This window comes from Crotalus tigris, unplaced genomic scaffold (assembly GCF_016545835.1).
Source record: "Crotalus tigris isolate CLP2741 ecotype Arizona unplaced genomic scaffold, ASM1654583v1 scf7180000020201.887925, whole genome shotgun sequence".
NCBI lineage: Eukaryota > Metazoa > Chordata > Lepidosauria > Squamata > Viperidae > Crotalus > Crotalus tigris.
In genome coordinates, this window is record NW_024097902.1 from 283,284 (window position 1) to 298,369 (window position 15,086).

General features: G+C 42.3%; 1 protein-coding gene across 5 annotated transcripts in view; it reads left to right on the forward strand.

Annotated features, from left to right (window-relative positions):
• Positions 1-15,086, forward strand: part of PRIMA1 (proline rich membrane anchor 1) — a 115,548-nt gene that overhangs the window by 22,457 nt on the left and 78,005 nt on the right. For 3 of the 5 annotated variants that reach the window (XM_039365890.1, XM_039365887.1, XM_039365891.1), the window contains exon 1: positions 163-367. The exons of the other annotated variants lie outside the window; for them this stretch is intronic. The gene's annotated coding sequence lies outside the window, so the exon portion shown is untranslated. Of the gene's footprint in view, positions 1-162; positions 368-15,086 lie in introns of those variants that run through there. 5 annotated transcript variants of the gene reach the window in all.

Below are 15,086 nucleotides of genomic sequence, written 5' to 3' on the forward strand. Positions count from 1 at the left end.
CATATTGCCTCACACTTGTCTTTGTCTGAAAGTTTAGAGACTGGTTTTTGCTGCTTTTCTCTGGCCTTGATAGATAAGTGGTCGCACCCTAGAGACGAGATAAGGAGTAAGTTCCAAGGATGACTTTTTCCAAGAAAGACTGTTTTAACTTTTGATCAGGCACCCTAGTGAGGTAAAGGAACAAAACACTTTATATGGAATAATACTGAGAGAGGATTTGGATGAAGGATGGCATTCTATCGGAGGGGCTGAGTGAAACGTACATAAGGTTTTATAAAACACACGGCCCACCTACCTAACAACTTGCTGTCATCGCTCTTGGGTGAAAAATACTTAGCTTCATGCAACTGCCTGCTTCATTCACCTGGTAAGGAACAAAATTCTAAGATCCCTTTCATAAAATTATTCACAAGAGAAAATTAATCCACTTTCTTTTAGCAGAGAATATTGCAGTTTCCAGATAACAGTTATAGATCAAGGACCCTCTTCAATATTGTTTATATTATAAACTATTATCATGTTTTTAATAATTGTATTAATTTTCTTAAATAGTTCCAATGTTGCTCTTCCACTCCAATTCTAATAGTAATCTATACATGTTTAGATTGTTCCTTTGGGTAGGGAAAAGTAATTAATTTTCAAAACAAGATGCTGACTTCTTTATATCCTTTTTATTAAAAAAAAATCCATTGGAATAAAACCACCACTCAATGTTTTTGTTTGTATTTACACTTTGCATGTAAATCTCTGCAAGGCTTCAATTGTGTTGACCCATCTTAATTACTGTACAGTATAGAATCCTGGGAATACCAGTAAAGAGGGAAGATGCTCTCTATCAAAACTGCCTATTTTTTTTTCAAAACTGAAATGTAGCTTTCATTAGCATATTATTTATATTACATATTTTTTATAAAGTCTATTTGAAGGGGAAAAATCTAGCCTATGGATTTATTTACCTATTGTATATTTTCTAGCTGTATCTGTTGTTTGCAGATTCTTATAATATCAAAGGTGTGATATGTCCCAAATGAAACTCCTCACACTATTTATTTCTAAGGTCTATATATGATAATTATATTAACGCTTATTTTTTTAGTATTGAAACTAAAGTTTAATTTTTCTCATTCATAATGTTAATATTTTATCTGGCACTTCTATTGAAAGACTTTGAAATAAAACAGAATTTTGAAAGAGACATCATTTTAAATGCCACAATTCAACTCAGAATACTTAAATATTTCTTATTCCAGATTTTTGCTTCTTTTTTATTTTTCCCGTATTGGAATAAAATTATTATTAAAATTGTCTTTGGTGATATTTGAAAGCCTTGTTTTTCATCACTATTTACAATATTAACTATCCCCATTTGTATTTTATGAAAGATTTTTTTTAAAAAAGGCAAATGTAAAAATGTTTCTGTTATCTCTATACTTCTACAGATTCTAACAATTCCATTCTAATGCATATTTAAATTGCTTAATCAGATTTCCTATTGAGTCAAGTTTTTTTCAAGGGGCCTTCACCTGTCATACCTCCTGATGGGGCATTTCCTCCTTCATCACTTCTTCTCTCCAGGATGCTGTCCCAGTCATTCTTTACTCATCTCTGGCATTTTGGGAATTGTCCTTAGACATTTTTTTTTTGCTATTTATCATGCCAATTGGTTATTTATTAATTAACTAACTATAAATTAGTGCAAAAACTTAAAAAAACTAAATTGGGACACCATTTTCTCCAGTGGCTGACCATGCCCTTCGCTAGTTGTAGCTTTCTAAGCACTGAGAAAGGACTTTTTCCCAGGCCCAAATAGAAATAGGCTCAGTTAACTTTCTAGCCCTAATGATTGGAAGAATAGACATGTTTTAAGGGCCTTCTAAAAGACCAGAAAGGTCAGGGCCAATCTGATGATGATTATGATGATGATCTTATCCATTCAGTCGTGTCTGACTCTTGGTGATTCTATGGGCCAAGTCCCTCCCATTTTCTGATCTTGCACTGCTTCTTTGAGTTTTTCTATGCTGTGGCTGGTGTCAATCTAATCTTGAAGAAATGTTGTTCCAAACAATAGGCACGGTGATAGAAATGAAGATCCTGTTGAGCTGCTGAATTAAAAAAAAAGGTTAAAAAGTTTGGAGAGATTGATTTGATACATTCACAAAATATCTATCGTTTATCAGTTTAGCTCCTGCATGGTGTATTTTCCAGATCTAATTTTCAAATGATACGTTTGCCAAGCTTTTATATATTATACTCTTAAGTCCATAAAATTTCACAGTATTATCATATTTTCTTGTATCAATAGTAAATCATTCTAAATTAATTGTGATATTTTAGATATATAATTGGTGAAATCAAATTATTCTTCTCCTTGGGGTAGGAATTTAAACTTCTCTTTCCACTTGCCACCAAATGCCACGTCCATACACTATTGATTTGTGGAAACAGTGGGAAAAAAGTGTACAGGTATGAACCACTATGGATATGAGAATCATTTACACTTTCTCACTGGCATTGGACAACCAACTGCTTTGTATTGATACATTTCATATTAGTAAAGTTGGAAGGGACCTTGAAGGTCATCCAGTCCAATCCCCTGCTCGGGCAGGAATCTCTACACCATTTCGGACAGTCTTGTGGACAGTCAGGATTTGCATCTAGCTGGGCTCTGATTATGAAATTTTTGCCAAGGCTAGCTAGGACATAAGCATAGTGTCTAAGTATCAGGAAATCTGTGGTTTTCATTCAGTCCTGAGTAGGCCTGAAGACTGATGCTACTCAGAATGGATAGACAGTGCTGGGTTTCTGATATAAGGCACATTCTTAAGCTAACCAGGAAATGTCAAGAATTGCAGGAGGGAGAAGGAGGACTAAATTGGGAAGTTGAAAAACATCTCAGAAGAAGGTAAGAATCTGTAAATAACTTTGATACTGTTGCTAAGGAAAGCACATATGTACATGAAAGTCCAGGAAGCTCAACTCAAAAAGGCCTTGAATTTAGCCCAGTGAGTGGGAACCTTTAGACATCTTTGTTTTTTTAAAAAAAAATAACTAAAGGTCAGAACTAGTTTGTGTTTATATGGGAAACCACCAGGAAACACCAAACCTGAAAAAGCCAAATCAAGTCATGCTTATATTAGCCATAGGCTCTAATTGCAGTATAACAGTATTGCTTTTATCGTCACATAGAATACTGTATAATTAACATGTTTATAAGATATGCAACAAACAGTAAAGTACTGCATATAATACAAACTCAAATATAATGTTTATCAGAGGTTTTTTTAAAAAAATTCAGTGTGAACAAAAAAATACAATCACTGTTTAATAATTTTAGGAAATTCACTGAATAAAATGTATACAAATTTGTAGCTCAGAGTTGACAGGAGGGGTCATTGGTGCTCTCTGAGCTTGCTTGTTTTCTTGCAGACATTTCATTATCCAAACTAGGTAATATCATCAGTGCTAGTGCGAATGTCTGCAAGAAAACAAGCAAGTTCAGAGAGCACTAAGGACTCCTCAAAATGTATACAAATTTTCTAGAGTATAAACCAATTTATACAGGGCTTGAGACTATGTTTGATTTTGAGTATCTGGACAATAAATTAGACTTAGAGAGAAACCTTCCAAGTGGTTAATATTACAATGACAAAGGTATAAGGAAAAACTGACTAGCCATTGTAAAGACTTCATATATTTCTGTGTGTCTCTGGTGACTCCCTTGACATGTCCCTGCAGTTTATGTGGCAAGATTTCAGAAGTGACTTGCCCTTACCTTCTTCCTGGCGGGGAGGGGGAGGGGGAGAGTGAGAGAGAGAGGAGCAAGCACTAGGTCACCTAGTTGGTTTTGTGCCTAAAATGGGACTAGAACTCAGTCTCTATTTTTTGGGTTCTGCCTGGTCAAACGTCAAAATAACTGATCCAAGGCCCAAAGGGCTGTGTTTTAGCATCTTATTTGACTTGTGAAGCATATTTCTGCACCAGTGTTCGATTAAGTGAAGAATATGAATTAGTATTTTTATAGTTTAATTTTATTAATATCATTTTCTATGAGATTTGTAGTGAACTATAAGCTTCTTTTGTCATCTGAAGTTAAAAAATAAGACATTTCAGGAAGATAAGTGAGACAGGGAAAATGGAGCAGTAGCTTTAAATTTTAACAAAAGATAGCTAGGGGTCCTGACAGGTCACTAAACCCCAATGAATCCACTTAGTTACTTTGATGCGCATGAGTCATAGGTCCATATAAGATTGATGTATCTGAGTTATGCTTGCTTTATCTTTGTGAAGTCAGCCTTTGGGAGAATTACATTATTTAAGTCTTCTATAAATAACCAACACTAAATTCCTTTTGTTGGGTAAGAAGTCAATAATGTTTTTGTCAAGCAGAATTTTCAACTTAGCTTTAATAACCAGCAATATAAAGAAACAACATTGGACTAAATTTAAATCGGGATTTTTGTTTTTAGTTCTGCAATCCTGAAATAATCACAATAATTTAATTCAAAAACACATAAAGCCAAAACTTTATGCAAAAGTAGAAGGAATGGGAAGCAAGTCAGTCTAATAAATATAGCAAAATTGAAGAAATGACATTTTTTGAATATTTATTAACATAGTATTGGTTATAATTTATTTATTTCATATTTTATTATGGTTAGCAGATCTAGGTTGCAACTATCTGCATGACTACTACCGTGTTTCCCCGAAAGTAAGGTCTATCCCAAAAATAAACCCTAGCTTGATTTTGGGGAGTGGGCCAAATATAAGCCCTACCCTCAAAATAAGCCCTCATTTGGGGGCAAGGCACAAACCTAAAAATCAAGCTAAGGCTGGGCTGGGGGTGTGGAGCTTCCCCACGTGCCCCGCACCCACTTACCTTGCAGTCAGGCCTTTCCTCGCTGGCCCACTTCTTCTGCAGCATCCTCTGCAGCCAAGCCTACATTTCTCAGACACAGGCCTTTCCAGAAGGCCACTGCAGCTGAGAACTGAGCTATGGATTCTGTTATGTCCCGAGCCTTGCAAATGGGCTCGGGGCGTTTGCAGGCAGTCCCGGGCAGGTGCAAGCTGCCCGGGACCAGACAGGCTGTCGCCAGCGCCTGTGCGCATGCGCGGGTGCTGGCACGGGAAAAGTAACACATTGACCCGGGAATTGCCTATATAAGAAGCTGGGAGCTTTTGGGCATTGCTGAAGCCTTCACCTGTAAGCTGAACACAGAATAAAAGAAAACCTGAGAACTACAACTGCTTCTCGTATCTGCTTTCGCCAAGGACTCAACACTGGTGACGAAGGTGGGATGCCTTACATCGTCTGGAAAGGAAGAGGTGTAAGCTTACCCAAGTGAGTCCTGAGTGGCGGAACGGAGTTGACTCGGCAGCTACCCGCCAATCCAGTGCGCATTCGGGGGTAGGCTGGCTGATAGACCCGTCTCCAGAAGATGGCAAAGGTTGGAAGGCTTTCGGAGTTCGACGTCTCACATCCAGAGCGGTGGGACTCCTACGTAGCCAGGGTGGAAAACTACCTCAAGGTGAACCAAGTGAGGGAAGATAGCTTGAAGGCTGCCACCCTGCTTTGTGTCTGCGGCCAAGACGCCTTCGAAATTGCAGAGAACCTTGCAGCACCTGTTTCATTAGAGTCTGTCAGCTACGCAGATCTAAAGAAGCTATTGAAGGAGCACTTCCAGCCCAAGATGTCCGTCATCGCATGGCGCCACATCTTCGAACAGAGGGATCAATGATCCGGAGAGTCGGCCAAAGAGTACATCGCCGCATTGAGGAAGGCCGCCAAGCACTGCGAGTTCAAGGAGCTCGAAGAACGACTGAGGGACCGATTCGTGTGCGGCTTAAGGCATCGAGATTTACAACAGAGGCTTTTCGCCAAAGAAGACTTGTCCTTCCAAGATGCCTTAAGAGAGGTCACCGCAGAAGAAGCAGCAGGCGACGCTGTCAAGAACATGCGGCCGATCAGGAACAGTCCAGATGTTGCATCCGTGCACCAAGAGGAAGTCCAAGGGAACTCCGAGGAGGATCCGGACAAGGAAGTCGACCGCCTCCACCCCGCGAAGGAAGGGAATCAGAAAGGAAGCTCCGCAGCTCCCCTCAAGTGCATCGGCTGTGGAGGTCGCCACAGGAGAACCGACTGCAAGTTCCGCTCCGCTATCTGCCAGGCGTGCGGAAAACAAGGACATATTGCAGCTGTGTGTCTGGGCCGACGAAAGGTACAACCTCAGGAAGAACTGCGCCTGAAAGGTACCAGGGTCCCCAGCCAGAATAGGGTAGGTTTTTGCGCTTCGCGAAAGAGCATCTTCAGGACAGGCACACACAAGCCCATCAAGAAAAAGCTGTCACTCAAGGTGAAGCTACAAGGGGTTCCATTAACTATGGAACTAGACACGGGGTCTGCCCTTTCAATCATATCCTTGCATACTTTTAGGAAGATTTGTTCCGGCAGTGGAACTCAGGCTAAATTAAGGCCTTCTGACATTGTGTTAACAGACTTTCAAAATTCGAGAGTGTGTGTTAAGGGGGAGGCCACCCTTAACGTACAGTATAAGAATTTTGAAGGTCCACTAGACATATTAGTAGTAGGGGGTGAACGAACGAGTCTCATAGGACTCGATTGGTTTGAAGCCTTGGGGATACACGTCACGGGGCTCAACAGCTTACAAACACTCGACCTACAGGAAGTCTGCAAAGAATTTGCAGATGTCTTCAGCCCCCAGCTGGGCACATTCAAGGGACCTCCTGTGTCCTTAAAACTAGACCCCACTGTCACACCCATTAGAATTAAAGCAAGAAGGGTCCCTTTTGCTTTAAAGAGTAAAATTGACACTGAGTTAGACAAACTGATCCAACAGGGAATTCTAGAACCTGTTGATTCCAGCCCTTGGGAGACCCCCATTGTCACGCCTCTAAAGGCAAATGGGGACATTCGCATTTGTGCTGACTACAAATGCACTCTTAATAAGGCATTGCAGCAACATGCCTATCCTGTTCCTGTGGTCAGTCATATTCTGGCCTCCCTCAAGGGGGGGCGCGTTTTTGCAAAGCTTGACCTAGCTCAAGCGTATCAACAGCTGCCTGTTGATGATGATGCTGCTATAGCTCAGACTATTGTGACCCACAGGGGAGCCTTTAAGGTAAAAAGGCTACAGTTTGGAGTGAATGTCGCTCCTGGGATTTTCCAAAGCGTAATGGAAAACACACTACGGGGCATACCGGGGGTTTGCCCCTACTTTGATGATGTCTTAATTGCAGGAGACTCCACACACATTCTAGCTGAAAGGCTAAGGGCTGTTCTGTTAAGATTCAGGAAAACAGGCCTCAAGCTCAAAAAAGACAAATGCAAAATTGGGGTGCCTTCTACTGAATTTCTGGGATTCAAAATTGATGCTGCTGGGATTCACCCTGCTGAATCCAAACTAACTGCCATTTTAGAAGCACCTAGGCCAAAGTCTAAGGCCGAACTTCAGGCCTTTCTGGGCCTCCTGAATTTCTACAATTCCTTTCTTCCACATAAAGCTAGTGTAGCTGAGCCTCTTCACAGGCTATTAGACAAACAAGCAGTGTGGCAGTGGTCACAAACACATGAGGCTAGTTTCAATGAGGTCAAGGCCTTACTCACTTCTAACAGTGTACTTGCACACTTCAATGAGTCCCTTCCTGTGTGCATCGCTTGTGATGCTTCCCCTTACGGAGTAGGAGCCGTCCTGAGCCACCTCAGGTCTGATGGAACTCAGGTTCCTGTTGCATATTACTCCAGAACACTGTCTTCTGCTGAGCGCAACTACGCTCAGATAGACAGGGAGGCTCTGGCTGTTGTTGCTGGAATTAAAAAATTCCATGATTTTTTGTATGGCAGGCATTTCACGGTCTTCACTGACCATAAGCCTCTGCTGGGACTGTTTACCACACGTAAACAAACTCCCCAAATCATTTCCCCTAGAATGCTTAGGTGGTCTATTTTTCTGTCTGCATATGATTTTTCCTTACTCCACAAGCCTGGGAAAGAAATGGGCCATGCTGATGGCCTCAGTAGATTGCCCCTGCCAGTAGTAGAAGCTGACCCTGCGCCAGCTGTCAACATTCTATCCATCCAAGCCTTGCCTGAGTCCCCTCTGAATGCCAGGGATGTCGCCGCTGAAACAGGCACAGATCACACACTTTCACGTGTCCTTTCTTGGGTTTTGTCTGGATGGCCTGAGCACTGCCCTAGTCCTGAGTTTCAGAGTTTCTGGTCCAAAAGGAACGAGTTGTCCACTTCTCAGGGTTGTCTGCTTTGGGGAAACAGAGTTGTCATTCCCACCTCAATGAGGACTAGGATCTTAGAGTCCCTCCACGAGGGTCATCCTGGCATTGTTCGCATGAAGGCCCTTGCACGCAGCCACTTGTGGTGGCCTGGTTTAGATAAGGACATTGAGGCTAAGGTGCATGCATGCCACCTGTGCCAGCGCTCTCGCCCAGAGATGCCCCAAGCTCCTGTGCATAGATGGGAGGATACACAGTCCCCATGGTCTAGGGTGCACATTGACTACGCTGGGCCCTTTCAGGGCCAGTTCTTCTTGGTCCTCGTTGACAGTCATTCAAAATGGCTTGAGGTTGTACCTGTCTCATCCACCACCACTGCAAAGACTATTCCAGGTACTGAGGGGGATTTTTGCTGCACACGGGCTCCCAGATGTCATCGTGTCTGACAACGGCCCTCAATTTACTTCCTCCGAATTCCAAGCTTTCTTACAGGCTAACATGATTCGTCATGCCACGTCTGCACCCTTCCACCCGTCCACCAACGGTATGGCTGAACGCATGGTCCGCATCACAAAGGACGCCTTGAAAAGACTCACCTATGGGGACTGGCATCACAGGTTGGCTGACTTTCTCCTTTCTTACCGCACCACACCGTCCACTTCTACAGGGAGAAGCCCAGCTGAACTTCGCTGGGGGCGCAAACTTACTACGAAGCTTGACCGGTTGCATCCGGACAGACTGCCTTCATCTACCTCACATCCTAGGGCACCTAGACAACTACTTGTGGGTGCCCCGGTTTGGACTCGCAATTACGGGCCTGGTCATACATGGGTCCCCGCTTCTATTTCCAGGGTCACAGGTCCTCTATCCTACGAGGTAGCCCTGGACAACGGTCGTGTCCTGCGCCGGCACATCGACCAACTCCGCCCTAGGCGGGATCTTCCAGCTGAGACTCCTGGGTCTTTTCCAGGGGGGGAGGGGGACCCTTTGGAGCAAAGCGAAGGGCACGAGCTGCTGCCCACCTCCAATGATGGAGCCACAAACGGCCCATTCCAAGATTCCGCGAGTGCCCCAAACAGGAATTCATGGAGCTTACCCAATCATCAGGCATTCACGCCTACTCCAGCCAGGGAGTCACCCCGGGGGCACAATCACTATCCATCTACACCACACAGCACTCCAGTCAGGGAGGATACCCGGGAGCGTCCCAATAAAGCATACCCCGCAAGAGAGCTGGCACATAATCCCCAGAGTTGGCCTGACCTTACCCAAAGTCCTACAGGGGGTCAAACATACAGGGAGGTGGTTGAGGAACCAAGTCCCGACCATAACACCTCTAGCCCAAATCAGGGAGCAACTGAGTTTTGGGAAGGCACAGAAACCCACACAAGCCCGGACACAGAACGGGGTTTAGGGGATGGACAGCCTCCTGACAGGTCTTGGACAGACCTAGGAGGTTCTACAGAGACGCCCAGCAGTGGCTATCACTTCAAGGGGCCCGAGGGCCTACAGCTAGGCGGGTCAACCAGGTCACAAAGTGACAGAAGCCCTGGCCTGATGAGCCCGGTGGGCAAGCAAGCAGGCCAGGCATTGGGGCACAGTCCTTGGAAGGCACCAAGGCATGATAAGGAGAACAGGCTCACGTCTCCCCTCAGTCAGGGAACACCTGTCAGAAACCCAGAGCTGAGAAGGTCACAGAGAGCAAGGAAATCTCCTAAGTACTTAGAGGATTACATAACATTGCTGGCTAAACAAAAGCCAGTAAACAGTAGGAGCACTGGGGAATAGAACACTGCATCAAGAAACAATTGTATGTTGGTAGTAGTCTTAGCCCGGGGGAAAGGGGTGTTATGTCCCGAGCCTTGCAAACGGGCTCGGGGCGTTTGCAGGCAGTCCCGGGCAGGTGCAAGCTGCCCGGGACCAGACAGGCTGTCGCCAGCGCCTGTGCGCATGCGCGGGTGCTGGCGCGGGAAAAGTAACACATTGACCCGGGAATTGCCTATATAAGAAGCTGGGAGCTTTTGGGCGTTGCTGAAGCCTTCACCTGTAAGCTGAACACAGAATAAAAGAAAACCTGAGAACTACAACTGCTTCTCGTGTCTGCTTTCGCCAAGGACTCAACAGATTCAATCCATAGCTTGGTTCTGTAAGACCTCTGCAGCTGAGAACCGAGCCATGGATTGAATCCATAGCTCAGTACTTGGCTGCAGTGGCCTTCTGGAAAGGCCTGACTGCAAAATGCAGGCCGGAGCTCCATTCCCATCTACTGAATGAAGCTGCTCCTTCAGCCACAGAAGAAGTGGACCAGTTGGGCAGGGCTGTCAGTGCTGGAGATGAGTATAAAAGACACCCCCCAAAATAAATAAGACCTGGTGCCTCTTTTGGAGGCAAAAATAATAATAAGACCCAGACTTATTTTCAGGAAAACATGATATTACGAGAATTTGGCCATTCTCCTTTGGAGTTCTGTGAATAATGAAATAGAAATAGCATTTAGACTTATATACCACTTCATAGTGCTTTACAGCCCTCTCTAAGTGGTTTACAAAGTCAGCATATTACCCCCAACAATATGAGTCCCCATTTTACCGACCTCAGAATGATGGAAGGCTAAGTCAACCTTGAGCCAGTCAGGATCAAACTGCTGGCAGTCGGCAGAATTAGGCTACAATACTGCATTCTAACCACTGCACCTCCACGGCTCTTATAAGTTGTAAAATCTTTCAGGTTGACAATTTTGTAAAATGAAAGGTATTTCATTTGAAAAAAATTGGGGGAGGTAGAGGTTCCTATGCCACTGAGAAATTTAGCATGATCTCATGTGGTATCTAAAGACTGTCAGTCTCAGCCTATTGTCTCAAGTAACCAAAGTTTTCACTGCAATTACTATGCATGAATTCTACATTTGCCTCCTAGAACGTCAAAACTGAAGAACAAACAAATATGCCACAGATAAAACAGTTGGGCATATTCAGCTGTAGCCACAAATTAGATGGTAATATCTGAAAGCACTTTTGCTTACTAATGGCAAATGCATATAAATATTTCTCCATTTTCTCCAGTTGCCTCAGACACGCTGATATTAGTAAGCTTGACAAATTGTCACCACAGCAAGTTTAGTTATGGTAAAAGGTTTACATTTTTAATTGAGGACACTGAGAAGAAATATTATATGATTATTATTAAGAGCTACACCAAAAAAAGCACCAACTGAAATTTTAAATTTTATTGTTTGCAATGATTTTCATCTAATGGTACTTTGCAAGTACAAAATACTTATCTTCAGAAATCTATAAAATGTGTAGGAAATTCTTGACACATTTCGGGGGTCTTCAAACTTGGCCCTTTTACGAGTTGTGGACTTCAATTCCCAGAATTCCTCAGCCTGAGGAATTTCTGTGAGTTGAAGTCCAAACTCGTAAAATGGCCAAGTTTGAAGACCCCTGCTCTAAATGAAGCTAGCAGAATTATTACCGGATGCCTTAAACCAGGGGTCCCCAATCCCTGGTTTGCAGTCCAGTGCCGATCCACAGCCCATTCGGAATCGGGCTGCGGAACTGGGGGGTGAGTACATGGGCACGCAAAGCTAGTGTATGAAAGCAATGCACGCACACAACCATTCCCTCTCCCCCCTACCTCGCCTGCCATCACCGCCGGTCCGCCAAGCTGGAAAGGTTGAGGACTCCTGTTTTAAACTTACCCCTCTAGATCATAAAGTGTTGAAGTTCTAAGGTAGTGTTCTTTTGCTATTAACTTCAATTTACAAGTATTTCATATTTAGTTTTAAACATGCAGCTTAAAAATAATGAATTTGGGGATCAGATAGGTACTATCTGAATGTATGTTGACATCAAGGAATAATTGTCATTCAGAGTCTTTTTTAAAAAAATAATGCTCTTTTTAAAGAAAATATGTAACAAACTTTATGATAGTTCTATTTCTGGAATCTCTGCAATTTATTTGAAAAAGGAGAACCCTAAATGCAATCTTCCCAGATCTGTAATTCTCTGGTGTACTAGGATTACAACTCCTATAATGCTAAATTAGGTATTATGCTGTCTGGGAATCAGGGCTCTAGTAGCAGAAGCATATGTCAGGAAATGGTATAATGAGATCATAGGCAGTAGTTTTAAAAGATTTACAGTCCTCCTAGGAAGACATGTTAATCTTCTTTGAGTTGAGCTATTGACTTCATAGAATCATCCATGTAGCTTTTTTTAGCAAGAGTCCAGAAAAGGGACCTTTCATGCAGGATGTTTTTCCCATTTCTCAATCTAGCCTAAAACTATGGGATTTCCTGGTAGCCTTCCATTCAAATATTTGTCATGCATATAACCTGTTGAGCTTTTCAAAATTATCCAAGGCTGGCTAGGTCCTTCCGGCTAGCTAGACATTCGCAATAGATACTGTATGTACTGAGGAAAATGCCCATTTTAATTAAAATGTGGAAACCTGTCTCGGTGATTTCAGGACAAACACATTCTGTGAAATAAACTCTTATTTTCTTAATTTTTTCCTGGTTCTTTGGGGAGTCATTTGAAATTATGCTTCAATTAATGATTAACATGATTAATCACTGACTTTTATAATCCTGCTCATCCTCCAGTGATCTTTTGAGGGGAACAGTCCGTTTATTGTGTAAAATGTTCAGTTGTTGGCCATTACATTTTTTTACTCCTTTTTTTGTTTGAAACAAAACAACTAGCCAATTAACTATTTTACTTTTTAATTTTCCCAAATTCACAACTATTACACCCACTTTAACTCCCTTATCCAACCCCCTCGTTATTGTAGCATTCCAATAAATACTCCTCCAATCTGAAGTGATACCAGTTAATGGCTGTGGCAATTCAGCCAGCCATGAGTCTATTTAACAGTATTATGTAGTTCATATTTTACCATTATATGAACAAGTGCCATGAGGGGCTGCTGTTAATGAGTAAAATGCCTATTAAAGTGCTGAGGACCTTGCCCAATACCAATGTCGAGCTGACTTTCTGAAATATAGCCAAATACCCTATTTCACAATGGCTGAAATGGTTGAGAAATGTGCCTTGTCAACTTAAAACATTCATGAAATCCATCAAAAGTTTGGGGGATTTTAGAACTGTCTTGAGGAATATGAAGTTTTTAGAGTCAGATATATTTTATTATTATTATTTTGAGTTTATATCTTACCTTTCTTCAAAACAGCTCAGCATCAGAATGCATATGCTATCAGAATGCATATCATTTCCAACCCCCATTTATCTTTACAATTATCCTCCAAAATTCATTGAGCAAAGATAATAAGAGTCATTTGTCTAAAGTTAACTTATCTCTGAGTGGAAAAGTGAACCTTGCTCTTCAAAATTCTAATAAATAATCATAATAATACACTCAAGACAAAGAGTGTATACAGTTTGGTGCACATTAGATAAAAGAGCTACCTATCCTAGTGTTTTCTTTCCTTAATTTTAAAGGCGAGCACAAAGATTTTGAGAAAATATACCCTTGAAGTGGTGACCATGGCCAATCAAATTGCAATATACTATTGTTGTGTCAGTTCTGGTATCTTTAAGCATATATCACCCAGCAATTTTGGAAAAATAATATCTTCTGGAGGCATTACTAACAATTGTTCTTTCTGGGCAACAGATAAAACAGTCAAATATTTCCCGAATAAAACAGAAAAGCTTAATAGTCAGTGGCATAATAGCAACAATGATCATGGTGGAATACTATGTCTCAATGCCATTGCTCATCAGGACTTCACAGGACAATTATGAATTTACTTCTTACTCTATGTTTACAACATTACTCTCTTGTAAAAAGTTAGAACATTTTGGATTCAAATATATGTATTGATAATAATAATAATAATAAAGTTGGAAGTGACCTTGAAGGTCATCTAGTCCAACCCCCTGCTCAAGCAGGAAACCCTATACCATTTCGGACAAATGGCTGTCCAGTTTCTTCTTAAAAACTTCCAGTGTTGCAGCATTCACCGCTTCTGGAGGCAGGTTGTTCCACTGGTTAATTGTTCTAACTGTCAGGAAGTTTCTCCTTAGTTCTAGGTTGCTTCTCTCTTTGGTTAGTTTCCACCCGTTGCTCCTTGTCCTGCCTTCAGGCACTTTGGAAAATAGCTTGACTCCCTCTTCTTTGTGGCAGCCCCTGAGATATTGGAACACTGCTATCATGTCCCCCCTCGTCCTTCTCTTTGTTAAACTAGACATAGCCAATTCCAGCAACCATTCCTTATATGTTTTAACCTCCAGTCCCCTAATCATCTTTGTTGCTCTTCTCTGTACTCTTTCTAGAGTCTCAACATCTTTTTTACATCGTGGTGACCAAAACTGGATGCAGTATTCCAAGTGTGGCCTTACCAAGGCATTGTAAAGTGTATTAATACTTCATGTGATCTTGATTCTATCCCTCTGTTAATGCAGCCTAGCACTGTGTTGGCTTTTTTGGCAGCTGCAGCACACTGCTGGCTCATATTTAAATGATTGTCCACTAGGACTCCGAGATCCTTCTCACAGTTACTACTATTGAGCAAGGTACCCCCTATACTATACTTGTGCATTTGGTTTTTCTTTAAATGTCGAACCTTACTTTTTTTCACCATTGAATTTCATTTTGTTAGATAGCGCCCAGTGTTCAAGCCTGTCCAGATCCTCCTGTATCCTAACCCTGTCTTCTGGAGTGTTGGCTATTCCTGTCAGCTTGGTGTCATCTGCAAATTGGATGAGTTCCCCATCTATCCCCTTGTCCAAATCGTTGATGAAGATGTTGAAGAGCACTGGGCCCAGAACAGAGCCCTGGGACACCCCAGTACACACTTCCCTCCATGTAGATGCGGT